This window comes from Herpailurus yagouaroundi, unplaced genomic scaffold (assembly GCF_014898765.1).
Source record: "Herpailurus yagouaroundi ecotype Mexico unplaced genomic scaffold, PumYag 67793, whole genome shotgun sequence".
Lineage (NCBI taxonomy): Eukaryota > Metazoa > Chordata > Mammalia > Carnivora > Felidae > Herpailurus > Herpailurus yagouaroundi.
The window spans coordinates 5,069,570-5,084,340 of NW_024420586.1; positions in this window are offsets into that span (position 1 = coordinate 5,069,570).

Genomic DNA, 14,771 nt, shown 5'->3' on the forward strand with positions numbered 1-14,771 from the left:
TCTTAACCATAATTCTGGAGATGTAAGAAAGAAAATAAGTCAACAGCAAAGACAAACAAAAGGGAAATGTGCTAAGTTAGCTAATTCCAGAAATACATATGGAACTGAATGGCAGTGAGAAATTACTACAGATTTCTTACAAAAAAATTGGCATTAGGAAACAGCATGCATGCCTGTGCTGAGGGATGATTCTGAATGCCATGACTGTATTAGTAATGCAGAGGGAACAGCGGTACCCCTGTTTCACACCAAACTCTCAATTTGCATTGGTTGAGTAGTACCCCAAGTGGAGGAAACCAGAACACTGGAATTCACCGGCTGGGATTCAGTTATTTTTCAGACAGTTAAAGAAGTATCCAGGCAACTATGTCTGGGAAAATCATGGCAAGTGGAAAAAATAACGGCAAAGAAGTATGAATATTTAACTAAGGTTCAGCCATATTTTTAAATTGAAGAGGATAAGGATATTATATTTAACTTCTTTGTTGGCTCCCGGCCCCCTACCCTGAGGGTTTTATCCTACCTTCCCTGTCGGACACTGAAAATGAACAGGCTCTAACCCCGTGTTCCTCCAGGCTCTGGGTTTTCCACTGCTAGACTGGAAGGGAGTTCAAGATCTAAGAAGCTACTCTTTTACCTGTTTTTTAAACACAGTTTTGTAGAAGATCTCATCTGAAAAAAATGCATTCCTTTCAAGTTTCAAAAACATGATTCTAGCTCTCTTGAAATCCATCCTAAAGAAAGATTATTTGTTATAGATTTACCAGTGTGATTTCTAGATCACATTAGCACTCTCTCATTTGCTATATAAAAGGAGGGGGAATTTCAAAGTATTTTTGCTTTTTAGAGTGTTTCAACCCTAGAAAAGAAAAATATCAGGAATGTTTTATAAAGAAAGGAGGATCTTAGTTTTAAGGTTAATATAGAAACACCATGAAATTTGCTCTAGACATGCTTAAAACTATTTCCATAGAACTCAAAGACTTTATGAGCCTTGGTTTCCTCATCTGCAAAAAAGGAAGAGTGCCTATTTTGAGGTGTTTTGGAGAAGGTTAAATTAGATTAAAAAGCCCTAATGCAAAAGGCCTAGTCCACAACTTCAACACTGTTATTTACCACCAGGAAATCAAACTACACTGAAGGCTCCCAACTTTATCAATATTTTATGAATTTACCTACATTTCTTTGAATATCTTCTTTATACTCTTGATTTCTTAAAAGAACATATCAGATAGTAAACTGTAAAAAGGTACAAAATATGAAAAAGCATGGAAGAACAAATAGGAAAACATACAGTTATTTAAAAATGTAGTCTGTTGGGGGCGCCTGGGTGGCTCAGTCAGTTTAGTGTCTGACATCAGTTTAGTGTCTGACACCAGCTCAGGTCAGGGTCTCATGGCTTGTGAGTTCAAGCCCCGCATTGGGCTCTGTGCTGACAGCTCAGAGCCTGGAGCCTGCTTCAGATTCTCTGTCTCCCTCTCTCTCTGCCACTCTCTTGCTTATGCTCTCTCTCTCAAAATAAACAAAACATTAAAAGAGTTCTTTTAAATGTAGTATGCTGAAATTAGAGATTCCTGCTCTCATGCAGCCAACCACAATGACAATACCAGAGATGACAAAGCAGAACCACGAGCCATTATCTGGAAGTATTATAACAACCCTGATCATTGATGGATTCTAAGAGTTCTCGCTCTTAGAATTTACTTTGACGTTGGCACTCAGTTTCTCTAGCTCTGACCTTTTTTTGGCCACTGGCCTTATTCAATCTTCCTGCATGGGTCCCATATTTCCTACAACAATACTTCCATACTTCCACTTCCGCAGTCTTCCAGGGCTGGCTGTACAGTGAGCTCATGGTTTATTCCTCTTGAGGCTTTGGATATGTATCCAGGTACCTTCCTTGAAAGATTAATGTCTATCTCAGTTTCGTGTTCCTGATAATTGCAGGAGTGTCCACAAAAAGTAGAACTTATTGGGAGGAGCCAAGATGGCAGAACAGCATGGAAGCTTTTTGTGTGTCTCACGTCCATGAAATATAGCCAGACCAACACTAAACCATCCTACACACCTAGAAAACCGACTGGAAGATTAACACAACAATCGTTACAACCTGAACCACAGATTTCAGCAGGCACGTGACATGAAGAGCTGAACTTGGGGAGCAAGAAGCCCCAAAAGGCAGGGAACAGTTTTTGCAGGTGGAAAGAATGGAGACTGGGGAGAGGGGGAGCATACGGGAAAAGCACCCCTCCCCAAAAGCAGCTGGAGAGAAAGTGGAAAATTGGAAACAGCTGCAGGGACTAAACTAAAAAGGGAGAAAGGAGAGGGTTTAAATTCCATTACGACTGGAAACAAGTGGAGTGCAAAAGCTGCAACTCTGCAGCTCGATACCTGACAGTGCTCTGGTGAGAAAGATGAATCCCCAGGAACAGAGTGGGGTCCGGGAGGTGCTCGGGCCACACGGGGAAAAGCGGTTCCACTGATGGAAGGACATTTGGTAGAGACTGTTGAAACCATCTGGTCCCAGCAGACCCCGGAGGGCAGCCACATTCACTGGTGCTGGGGCAAGGTTGCTGAGGGTGAAGCCTGGTGTCAGATGTGTGTTGCGATTTTCCATGGTCCCTGAAATGCTGAGGCTACACTGTCTCGCGATTCTTTGGGGGGGCAGGCTGGCACCTGGCTGCAGTCTCGGGGCACCGGCAACAGCAGGATCCAGCAGGCATTCCTGGGTGCAGCCGACATTCGGCCATTGGTCGATGAGACCCTCCCGCAGAGGGGCAGAGCGGGTCAAAGCCGCAGTCCTTCGGAAGTAAGGGGCCAGGGAAAACAGCCGCATCTGAGACAAAACTCGGGAGAGAGGAACTGCCTGGGGCCTGGTCACAGAGAGTGGAAAAGCAGGGAGTGGACGAGAGCTGAAGATGGAGGACCAGTTCACGACTGCTAATCCGGGAGAACAGACTGGGTGGCTGAGTGGTGCCATTTTCCACTGCTCCTGTGCATGCGCACCGACGAGCACCGCAACGATCCACCCCAGTAGGCTAGCAGTGCCATCTAGGGGAGAGCAGAGCCGTTACAATGAGCCCTGCCCAACTGGGCCAACTTCACTCTTCAAGAACACAAACCTCACTGCTGGCATAATTTATGGACTATAAAGAGCTACATGGACTGACCTCTAGGGGAAAATGAAGCAATTTCAGTCCCACTTCAATCTGTTAGCAGGTTCATCTATTCAGTTTTTTTTTCTCTCTTTCTCCTTTTTCTCTTTTACAATTTTTTTTCTTGAATACAGAAAGAGAAAAAACTCATTTTTATTTTCAATTTTTATTGAAAATATTGGTCTTTAAGTTTTATTACTATACTTTTTACTTTTGTGTAATTTTTTTCAAATTCTACTTTACTTCCATCATTTTATTTTAGTCTACTTCAGTGTACTCACCTTTTCAAATGTTCAAACAATTTCCTTTTTTCTTTTTCTTTTTTTCTTTTTCATTTTTCTTTTTCTTGAATGCAGAAAGAGAAAAACTTCATTTTTGCTTTCAATTTCTTTTAAAAATAATTTTATTTAATTTTTATTACTATATTTTTTGCTTTTATGTACATTTTTTCAAATTCTATCTTACTCCCATCATTTCATTTCAGTCTACTACAGCGTATTCACTTTTCAAATTTTCAAACGATTTCTTTTTTTGTCTTTTCCTTTTTCTTTTTTTATCTTTTATCTTTTTTGTTTCTTTTCTTTTTTCTTAAATACAGAAAAAAATTCATATTTCTTTTTAATTTTTATTAAAAAATATTTTTCTATACTTTTTTTCTACTATATTCTCTACTTTTGTGTATTTTAGTCTACTTTAGTGTATTCATTTTCTCAAATTCTCAAACGATTTCTTTTTTTACTCTCCCCCCACCTTTTTTTTTCTTTCTTTGTTTCTCTAATCTGTCAAACCACTTTCTACACCCAGACCAAAACACACCTAGGATCTAGCATCATCTATTCGATTTTTGTGTGGGTGTGTTTTTAATTTTTAATTTTAATATTTTTTAATTTTAATTTTTGAATTTCAATGTTTCTACCTCATTAATTCCTTTTCTCCCTTCAAAATGACAAAATGAAGGAATTCACCCCAAAAGAAAGAGCACGAAGAAACGACAGCCAGGGATTTAACCAACACAGACACAAGCAAGATGTCTAAACCAGAATTTAGAATCACGATAATAAGAATACTAGCTGGAGTTAAAAATAGATTAGAATCCCTTTCTGCAGAGATAAAAGAAGTAAAAAATAGCCAGAATGAAATTAAAAATGCTATAACTGAGCAGCAATCATGGATGGATGCAGCGTCAGCAAGGATGGACGAGGCAGAACAGAGAATCAGCGATATAGAGGACAAACTTATAGAGAAAAATGAAGCAGAGAAAAAGAGGGAGATTAAGGCAAAAGAGCACGATTTAAGAATTAGAGAAATCAGTGACTCATTAAAAAGGAACAACATCAGAATCATAGGGGTCCCAGAGGAGAAAGAGACAGAAATAGGGGTAGAAGGATTGTGTGAGCAAATCGTAGTGAAAACTTTCCTAACCTGGGGAAAGACACAGACATCAAAATCCAGGAAGGACAGAGGACCCCCATTAGATTCAACCAAAACCGACCTTCAACAAGGCATATCATAGTCAAATTTACAAAATACTCAGGCTAGGAGAGAAACATGAAAGCAGCAAGGGGAAAAAAGTCCCTAACCTACAAGGGAAGACAGATCAGGTTTGCAGCAGACCTATTCACAGAAATCTGGCAGGCCAGAAAGGAGTGGTGGAATATATTCAGTGTGCTGAATCAGAAAAATATGGAGCCAAGAATTCTTTATACAGCAAGGCTGTCATTCAAAATAGAAGTAGAAGTAAAAAGTTTCCCAGACAAACAAAAACTAAAGGAGTTTGTGACCACTAAACCAGCCATGCAAGAAATATTAAGGGGGACTCTCTGAGGGGACAAAAGATGAAAAAAAATATATATATATTTGTGTATATATATATATATGTGTGTGTGTATATGTGTATATATGTGTATACATATATGTGTGTGTGTGTGTATTTGTTGTTTTTGGTATATATATATATATATATACACACACCAAAAGAAACAAAAGATTATAAAGGACCAGAGAACACCACCAGAAACTCCAACCCTACAAGCATCATAATGGCAATAAATTCATATCTTTCAGTACTCACTCTAAACGTCAATGGACTCAAGGCTCCAATCAAAAGACACAGGGTATCAGAATGGATAAGAAAACAAGACCCCATCTATATGCTGTTTACAAGAGACCCACTTTAGACCTAAAGACACCTACAGATTGAAAATAAGGGGATGGAGAACCATCTATCATGTTAATGGCCAACAAAAGAAAGCCAGAGTAGCCATACTTATATCCGACAATATAGACTTTAAAATAAAGACTGTATTAAGAGATGCAGAAGGGCATTATATCATAATCAAGGGGTCTATCCACCAAGAAGACCTAACAATTGTAAACATTTATGAGCCAAATGTGGCAGCACCCAAATATATAAATTAGTTAATCAGCAACATAAACGCATCGATAGTAATACCATAATAGGAGACTTCAACACCCCACTCACAGCAATAGACACATCATCTAATCAAAAAATCAACAAGGAAACAATGGCTTTGAATGACACAGTGGACCAGATGGACTTAACAGATATATTCAGAACATTCCATCCTAAAGCAGAATATACATTCTTCTCCAGTGCACATGGAACGTTCTCCAGAGTAGAGCATATACTGGGACACAAATCAGCCCTAAGTAAGTACAAAAAGATCGAGATCATACCGTGCCTATTTTTAGACCACAACGCTATGAAACTCGAAATCAACCACAAGAAAAAATTTGGAAAAGTAACAAATACTTGGAGACTGAAGAACATTCTACTAAAGAATGAACGGGCTAACCAAGCAGTTAAAGAAGAAATTAAAAAGTATATGGAAGTCTACGAAAATGATAGCACCACAACCCAAAACCTCTGGGATCCAGCAAAGGCAGTCATAAGAGGAAAGTATATAGCAATCCAGGCCTTCCTAAAGAAGGAAGAAAGATCTCAGATATACAACCAAACTTAATGCCTTAAGGAGCTGGAAAAAGAACAGCAAATAAAACCCAAAACTAGCAGAAGACAGGAAATAATAAAGATTAAAGCAGAAATTAATGCTATTGAAACCAAAAAACCCAGTAGAACAGATCAATGAAACCAGAAGCTGGTTCTTTAAAAGAATTAACAAAATTGATAAACCGCTAGCCAGTTCGATCAAGAAGAAAAAGGAAAGGACCCAAATAAGTAAAATCAAGAATGAAAGAGGAGAAATCACAACCAACACAACAGAAATGAAACAATAATAAGAGAATATTATGAGCAATTCTATGCCAACAAAATGGGCAGTCTGGAAGAAATGGACAAATTGCTAGACACATATACACTACCAAAACTGAAACAGGAAGAAATAGAAAATTTGAACAGACCCATAACCAGTAAGGAAATCGAATTAGTAATCAAAAAGCTGCCAAAAAACAAGAGTCCAGAGCCAGATGGCTTTCCAGGGGAATTCTACCAAACGTTTACGGAAGAGTTAACATCTATTCTCTTGACACTGTTCCAAAAAATAGAAATGGAAGGAAAACTTCCAAACTCTTTCTAAGAAGCCAGCATTACCTTGATTCCAAAACCAGACAGAGACCCCACTAAAAAGGAGAACTATAGACCAATTTCCCTGATGAACATAGATGCAAAAATCCTCAACAAGATATTAGCCAACCAGATCCAACAATACATTAAAAAAATTATTCACCACGACCAAGTGGGATTTATACCTGGGATGCAGGGCTGGTTCAAAACAATTAATGTGATTTATCACATCAATAAAAGAAAGGACAAGAACCATATGATCCTCTCAATAGATGCAGAGAAAGCATTTGACAAAATACAGCATCCTTTCTTGATAAAAACCCTCAAGAAAGTAGGGATAGAAGAATCATAACCTTGAGATGATAAAAGCCATATACGAGCGACCCAATGCTAATATCATCCTCAATGGGGAAAAACTGAGAGCTTACCCCCTAAGGTCAGGAACAAGACAGGGATGCTCACTCTCACCACTGTTATTCAACATAGTACTGGAAGTCTTATCCTCTCCCATAAGACAACACAAAGAAATAAAAGGCATCCAAATCAGCCAGGAGGAGGTCAAACTTTCACTCTTCACAGATGACGTGATACTCTATATGGAAAACCCAAAAGAGTCCATCAAAAAACTCCTAGAACTGATTCATGAATTCAGCAAAGTTGCAGGATATAAAATCAATGCACAGAAATTGGTTGCATTCTCATACACCAACAATGAAGCGACAGAGAAATCAAGGAATCGATCCCATTTACAATTGCACCAAAAACCACAAAATACCTAGGAATAAATCTAAGTAAAGAGGTGAAAAATCTATACACTGAAAACTATAGAAAGCTGATGAAAGAAATGGAAGAAGGCACAAAAATGGAAAAAGATTCCATGCTCCTGGATAGGAAGAACAAATATTGTTAAAATGCTGATACTACCCAAAGCAATCTACATAGTCAATGCAATCCGTATCAAAATAACACCAACATTCTTCACAGAGCTAGCACAAATAATCCTAAAATTTGTATGGAACCAGAAAAGACCCCGAATAGCCAAATAAATCTTGAAAAAGAAAACCAAAGCAGGAGGCATCACAATCCCAGACTTCAAGCTATAGTACAAAGCTGTAATCACCAAGACAGTATGGTACTGGCAAAAGAACAGACACTCAGATCAATGGAATAGAATAGAGAACCCAGAAATGGACCCACAAACGTATGGTCAACTCATCTTTGACAAAGCAGGAAAGAATATCCAATGGAATAAACACAGTCTCTTCAGCAAGTGGTGCTGGGAAAACTGGACAGCGACATGCAGAAGAATGAACCTGGACCACTTTCTTACACCATACACAAAAATAAACCCAAAGTGGATGAAAGACCTCAATGTAAGACAGGAAGCCATCAAAATCCTCGAGGAGAAAGCAGGCAAAAACCTCTTTGATCCTGCCCGCAGCAGTTTCTTACTCAACATGTCTCCAGAGGCAAGGGAAACAAAAGCAAAAATGAACTACTGGGACCTCATCAAAATAAAAAGCTTCTGCACCACAAAGGAAACAATCAGCAAAACCAAAAGGCAACCGACAGAATGGGAGAAGATATTTGTAAATGACATATCAGATAAAGGGTTAGTATCCAAAATCTATAAAGAACTCACCAAACTCCACACCTGAAAAACAAATAATCCAGTGAAGAAATGGGCAAAAGACATGACTAGATACTTCTCCAAAGAAGACATCCAGATGGCCAACCGACACATGAAAAAATGCTCAACACCACTCATCATCAGGGAAATGCAAATCAAAACCACCATGTGATACCACCTCCCACCTGTAAGAATGGCTAACATGAACAACTCAGGCAACAACAGATGTTGGCGAGGATGCAGAGAAAGAGGATCTCTTTTGCATTGTTGGTGGGAATGCAAGCTGGTGCAGCCACTCTGGAAAACAGTATGGAGGTTTCTCAAAAAACTAAAAATAGAACTACCCTACAACCCAGCAATTGCACTACTAGGCATTTATCCAAGGAATACAGGTGTGCTGTTTCAAAGGGACACATGCACCCCCATGTTTATAGCAACACTATCCACAATAGCCAAAGTATGGAAAGAGCCCAAATGTCCATCGATGGATGAATGGATAAAGAAAAGGTGGTATATGTGTATACAATGGAGTATTACTCAGCAATCAAAAAGAATGAAATCTTGCCATTTGTAATTATGTGGCTAGAACTGGAAGGTCTTATTGCTAAGTGAAATTAGTCAGTCAGAGAAAGACAAAAATCATATGACTTCACTCATAGGAGGACTTTAAGAGACAAAACAGATGAACATAAGGGAAGGGAAACAAAAGTAATATAAAAACAGGGAGGGGGACAAAACAAAAGAGACTCATAAATATCGAGAACAAACAGGGTTGCTGGAGGGGTTGTGGGAAGGGGGAAGTGCTAAATGGGTAAGGGGCACTAAGGAATCTACTGAAATCATTGCGTCACTATATACTAACTAATCTGGATGTAAATTTTAAAAAATAAAAAATAAAGTGAAATAAAAAAAAATAAATAAATATACAAATATAAAAAAAATAGAACTTATTTCCTTTCTTCCATCCTTCTTTCTTTCTTTTTTCCTAACTGTAAACAAAAGTAACTTGAGAGCCTACTATGTGTCTGGCTCTTTGGAGGGTCTTGGAGCTGCCACGAAAAAGAAAATCAGATATGACCTCTGCTCACATGGAGTATGTGGCTGGTGCAGGAAATGAACAACAAACATTAAATAAATACCCACACAAAGAATTTCAAAATGTTAAAACTATGCAGGTACTGTAGGAGTAGACAGTGTGGTAAGATTCTTTAACAGAAATATTTGTCTTCATGAGGAGTCACTGAAAAGGTCACACTAAAATTGAGATTAGAAAGACATGTAGGAGTTCCTTCTGTGAAGAGGAGGAGACATAAAATACATTGACTGGAAGAGATGTCATGAATAAAGACCTTATGGTGGGCAGGAGTAAGTAATCAAATGAATACGTTGAAAAGGACATTGTGGCTGTGATATAGATAATGGGAAAGGAACAAAATGGACAGGCAGAACATTTAGGAAGCCAATGAGGATCCAGATAAGACACATTTTTGTATGTGTTCCAGGATCAAAGCCCACACTTTGTTCAAACCCTGATGCACACGAAAGTGAAAATCATAATGGATTTAGTTTCAAGTCATTTTTTAAGGGTTTTAGAAACCTTGTGTAAGGTTCAGGGTTTTTGACACCCTCAAATGCAGGGACAGTAGAACTAGAAGTTGCAGAGTCACACAAAATGAGGGCCAGCCGATGATTTTATTAAAGGAAGTTCATTACCTAGGAAAAGAAGAGATATGTCAATTTAAAGAGCAGGAAACTGGGGCCTAAAGAAGTTGAGAAATTTATACCAGAGGTACATGTTGGAGAAACATTGGACATCAGATTGTCTGTATTCTGCCCAAATAATTCATGTTATTTATTTATTAACACTTGATGTATGCTTATTATGTGGCAGTCATAATTTCAAATACTGGATATTCAATATGGGGCAAAGTAAAAAGGATGGCTTTGCTCATAAAACACATAGTATTGTGAACAACCCTGAAAAATGCAATGTGAAATGTTTATAACATGAGAAGTACACTTTGTAATGCAGGTGCATTTATGAAATAAACACCAAAAATAACCTTGTTGAGTTCAGGAATACTTCCATGAGGAAGTGGCATTCACTTTGAGGCAAGGCAGAGAGAGAAATATAAGACAGGCAAGAGGGGTCTGGGATGAGAACCTTCCTTAAAAAATTTTGTTTAACATTTATTCATTTTTGAGAGACAAATAGAGAGTGTGAGTGGGGGAGGGGTAGAGAGAGAGAGGGAGACACAGAATCGAAGCAGGCTCCAGGCTGTGAGCTGTCAGCACATGAGTCTGATGCAGGGCTTGAACTCACAAACTGTGAGATCATGCCCTGAGCTGAAGTTGGACACTTAACCAACTGAGCCACCCAGGCGTCCCAAGAACATTTCAATCAGAGACAACAGGACATGCAAAAGGGAAGAGCTGAGAAGAGATAAGTCGGTACTGAGAAATACGAATGAAGAGATGAAGAGGTAAATCATTTAGGAGTTTGTTAGCCATTATATTTATCCTAAGAGTGATGAGAATTCAGTACAGGAGCAATTAAGATCAGATTTGCATTTTAGAAGGACCCTTGTGGCAGTAGTGGCAGGGATGGACAGTAGAGGGGCAAAACGGGGCAGGGACATGTGTTAAGAAGTTGCTTTAATCATACAGGCAAGTAGCAGGGTGTCTGTATTAGGATGGGAACAGTGAAGAGGAGGAGATAAGGATCAATTCTAGAAATGCACAGGAAGTGGAATCAACCAGCCTGGATGGTTAAATGTATCAGGGTAGGGGTGCCTGTGTGGCTCATTCCGTTAAGCGCATCTAGCTCTTGACTTCGGCTCAGGTCACGATCTCACGGTTCTTGAGTTCGAGCCCCGTCTTGGACTCTGTTCTGACACTCTGGAGCCTGCTTGGGATTCTTTCTCTCTCCCCTTCTCTCTTCCCCTCCCCTGCTCATGTTTTCTTTTTCTCTCAAAATAAATAAATAAACAAAATTAAATAAAAAATAGAATAAATGTATCAGGGTAGAAGATGGCAAAATAGGGAGAGAAGGAGGTGTGAGAATAACACCGAGGTTTTACCATAAATTCTACCTAAGGGGTATTTTTAAAAATGGGGAGTTGTAATGATCATAAACTTGTGTTTCTTTATAGTGGTTTCACACATTCTTAATGCATTGTTGAAATTTGCCAGTTTCTGAACTTTATATAAATGGAATGTTCTTCTGTGACTTGCTTCTTTCTCTCAGGATTATATGCTTGACATTCAGCTGTGCGGTTGTGTTTAGCATTTGCTCATTCAACTACATGGCTGTATAGTATGTTGAATGAATATACCAAAGTCAATTGACCTTTTAAATGAAATGATTTGCGTTTGAGAGTCTCCAATTCTTTTCTGTTATAAACAGTGTGTCTAAGAACATCATTTTACACGTGTCTCCTGGAGCACACATACAACAATTTCTCTAGGATAATCATCTAGGAGTAGAACTTCTAGGTTGTATGTAGTTTAGTGTCTACAGCAATTTATGCTTCACCTAGATTTGTAAATTTCAGTTGTGCCCGTTTCATGCTCATTCACGTCTGATAGTGTCTGGCTTTTCTTTTTCTCCCTCCTCAATTCCTTTCTTCTTCCTTTCCCTCATTTCCTTTTTCTTTACTTTGATTTTTAAAGTAATCTCCACATGGAATGAGGGGCTCAAACCCACAACCCTGAGATCAAGAGTCGCATGCTTCACTGACTGATCCAGCCAGGCGCCCCCTCTCTCATTTCCTTTTGAATCTATTAGGTGTTAAGCTATAACTCAGTGTGTTTTTAAGTTCCATTTCCTTGACTTTTAATGAAGTTAAACATTTGTTTTCATATATCTGGTGTTCATTTATACTTCTCTACTGGAATTGTCTGTTCAAAAATTTCCCACCTATTTTTTCCATTGTGTTGCTTATGTTTTTCTTATTTTAGGAGTTTCATTTCTATGTTGTGAATACTAATGATATATCAGTTACATGTGTTGCAACTTTTCCTCATTTGAAACATATTTTCCACTTGCTACAAACAAAACAAATGAACAAAAGGGAAAAAAAGAGACACACAAACCAAGAAACAACACTCTTAACTATAGAGAACAAACTTACCGTTACCAGACGTCAGGTAGATGGGGGGATGGGGGAGACAGGTGAAGGGGATTAGGAGTGTACTTGTGATGAAAAAGAAAAATATCCTGAGATAAAAGATAATTTAAAATGTTAAAGTATTAAGCATTATCAATCCTTCTTTAAATGTTTTTTTATACTTTCTGTGTTAACTTTAAAAAAAATTTTTTTTAGCATTTATTTATTATTGAAAGACAGAGAGACACAGAGTATGAGCAGGGGAGGGGCCGAGAGATGGAGACAGAATCTGAAGCAGGCTCCAGGCTCTGAGCTGTCAACACAAAGCCCTACGCGGGGCTCAATCTCACAAACTGAGAGATCATGACCTGAGCCGAAGCTGGATGCTTAACTGACTGAGCCACCCAGGCAGCCCCTGTGTTAACTTTTAAAACCCTTCCCTTTTTCCATAGTCATGAAGATGATCTCCTACGTTATTTTCTGAAACATTATAGCTATGGCTTTCATATTTAAGACTGTAATTCAACAGAAAATGATTGTATCCATTATGGTTAAAATTTGGTTTCAGCAGTTTTCCCTGTAGATATTTTTCTCACTTCGTGTATAGCATGGGTTAATCTCAGCAGGACAGGATTGACCACATACTAAAGCCAGACAACTCTGCAACCTGGTACTCTTAGCCAAAGCTGTGAAATACAGTTAACTAGAGAAAAATGATATTCTGAAACCATGAGTATGTGATTTGTTTCAGAGTAGGACTGTCTGTCCGTGTTGTTTACTAATAATGATTGGATTTAAAATTTTTATCTAGTTTCAGTGGAACCTGGGGTTTTTTGATGGTTAAGGCTGGTCTACACCTGCATGCATGTCAGGGGTTTGAGATCTGGACAGAGTGTGTCCTCTGAGCCCCGGTGGTGGGCAGACAAGCAAGGTTGCTCCTGATATCTCAAGGCCCTTTAGTGCAGATACTTCACCTGCTGTTGGGAGAATGTATCTCTTCTCTCTAATAAAGCTGTAAGTATAACTGAGTCCTGTGAGCTCTTCTGCAATTGAAACCTTAAAGCAATCAATGTCTAATTACGGCACTCCATTTCATTTATTAAGGTCTCTTAGTTCTAACATAAATTAAGTGTTCAATATACGGTGGTTCTTATTCTGGGGCATTTTTTGTACTTCCATTTGGCTATCTCTGCACGAACATCCTGTTATCCTAATTAATGATTGCTTTAAAATAATAATTAACATTTGATAAAATAACCCCCTACCACGTTCTTCTTAAGGAGCATCTTATGTATTCTTGGCACTTGGTTCTTCTACATAAATTTGAGAGTCTGGTTGGCAAGTTTATTAAAAACCACAACAAAAATAGTATGAAACTACCTGGCCCAGTGATTCCTTTGTAGGAACTTTTTTAAATGGCAGATTGAATTAGCCGGTTTGGAAATTATTCACATAAATAGTATATTCTTAAGTCTGTTTGCTGACCTCATGAAATGATTTTGGAAGTGTTCCTTTTTTTTCCCTCAATTTTCTGGAAGGGTTTGGGTAGTATTGATGTTAATTTTTCTTTAAATATTTGCTAGAATTCACCAGTGACACCATCTAATCCTGGGGTTTTTTTATTGGGAGGTTTTGATTACTGATTCTATCTTCTTACTAGTTCTAGATCTGTTCAGGTTTTTTAATTCTTAATGATTCAGTCTTAGTAGATTGTGTGTTTCTAGGAATTTGCCCATTTCTTCTATCCAATTATTGCCCAGTTCTTCTATCCATTATCCAATTTATTGACATACAATTTTTTTAAATTTTTTTAACCATTTATTTTTTTTTGAGAGAGACAGAGACAGAGTGTGAGCAGGGGAGGGGCAGAGAGAGAGGGAGACACAGAATCCGAAGTAGGCTCCGGGCTCTGAGCTGTCAGCACAGAACCCAACAAGGGGCTCGAACCCATAAACCACGAGATCATGACCTGAGCCAAAGTCATTGCTTAACTGGCTGAGCCGCCAGGCACCCCAACATACAATTATTTACAGTATTGTCTTATAATCCTTTTTATTTCTGTGGCATTGGTTGCAATGTCTCTTCTTTCTTTTCTGGTATTAGTTATTTGGGTCTTTTTTTTCTTAATTTTGTTTATCTTTAAAAAAAAAACAACTCCTAATTTAGTTGATATTATCTATTGTTTTTGTATTCTCTATTCCATTATTCTTTGCTCTCATCTTTATTTTTTCCTTCCTTCTGCTAGTTTTTGGTTTAGTTTGTTCTTTTTCTAGTTCTTCGAGGTGTAAAGTTAGGTTGCTAATTTGAGATCTTTCTTCTTTCAAATGTACACA